The sequence below is a fragment of the Protobothrops mucrosquamatus genome, unplaced genomic scaffold (assembly GCF_001527695.2).
Source record: "Protobothrops mucrosquamatus isolate PMUCROS unplaced genomic scaffold, P.Mucros_1.0 scaffold43924, whole genome shotgun sequence".
Taxonomy (NCBI): domain Eukaryota; kingdom Metazoa; phylum Chordata; class Lepidosauria; order Squamata; family Viperidae; genus Protobothrops; species Protobothrops mucrosquamatus.
The window spans coordinates 1-1178 of record NW_015429654.1 but is presented as its reverse complement, the minus strand read 5'-3'; the positions used below and the strand labels follow the sequence as shown (position 1 = coordinate 1178).

Here is a 1178-nt window from a genome sequence, read left to right as displayed (position 1 = left end):
CTTTTGGCAGTGTGTGCCTCTCCATTCTTCCTCCAGACTCTGGGTCCTTGGTTCCCAAATGAGATGCAAAAGTTGCTTTCATTAGAAAAGAGGACTTTGGACCACTAAGCAACAGACCAGTTCTGTTTTTCTTTAGCCCAGGTAAGACGCTTCTGATTTGGGGTTTTCATGAGCTGTAAGCCATAATCATCTTACTTATTACACATCACAGCTTGAACCATCTTGCTTTGCATGTAATGATGCAAATGTCGTATTCCTCTTGTCAAGCCGCTCCTGAACAACAAACAACATCAGAAGCGTTTTACCTGGGCTAAAGAAAAACAGAACTGGTCTGTTGCTTAGTGGTCCAAAGTCCTCTTTTCTAATGAAAGCAACTTTTGCATCTCATTTGGGAACCAAGGACCCAAATGCAAGTAGGTAACCAGCACCGAGTACCACATAATATTCTACATTTTTAATAACATAAAGATATTATCCTTATTTGCATTGACTTGTCTGATAAAAATATTGGATTTTTAATTTTTACTTATGGCCAGTCAAGCTCTCTTTGCTTTTTATGTAAATGAGTATCCTCAAAAAACTTCAGATTATGTAATTACTAATGTTTATCTGTTTAACATACTCTTTACCTGTTCAGCCAGCTGTTCTTGGGCCTTCTTTAAAGGATCTTCATTTTTAGCCGATGAATCTGTTCTACCTGGATCAGCTTGTCTTTTATTCCCACTTTCTCTTCGTCTAGAATGTTTTCTTTTATACTCTAAGATTTGAAACCGTGAATTATCAGTCCTCTTGGGAGTTTCGCCATTTGATGTCTGAGGGAGAGGGGGAAAAAATGAAAATTGAGCTTGCAAGTGTAGACCAATATTTTATATTTGCAACAACTGCATTTTAATTTTCATCGCATATCTAGTATTCATGGGTCTCAAGAAAAGATGGGCCAACCGTTAATATAAGATTCCATTAGGACCAATGAAAATGGTGGATTACCTTTTCGGAATGTGGGGCAAGTTTCAAGGTCCTAAAAATATAAGAAAGCCTTATTATTAAATGTACACTGTTAAAAATCATGTACTTGTACAGCCGCTAAAACCTGTATGCCCCGTATCTGTCCGTTACAATTTCTCTCAATTCATCCCGGTCATCAAAAGGCAACATTGTTATAGGGAGAGCTTGTGACA

General features: G+C 37.7%; 1 non-coding gene across 1 annotated transcript; it reads right to left on the bottom strand.

The window, feature by feature from the left end:
* Window positions 1-1088: 1088 nt before the first annotated feature.
* Window positions 1089-1178, bottom strand: LOC114923891 (the record flags this gene model as incomplete). Its single annotated transcript, XR_003810727.1, has 1 exon — window positions 1089-1178.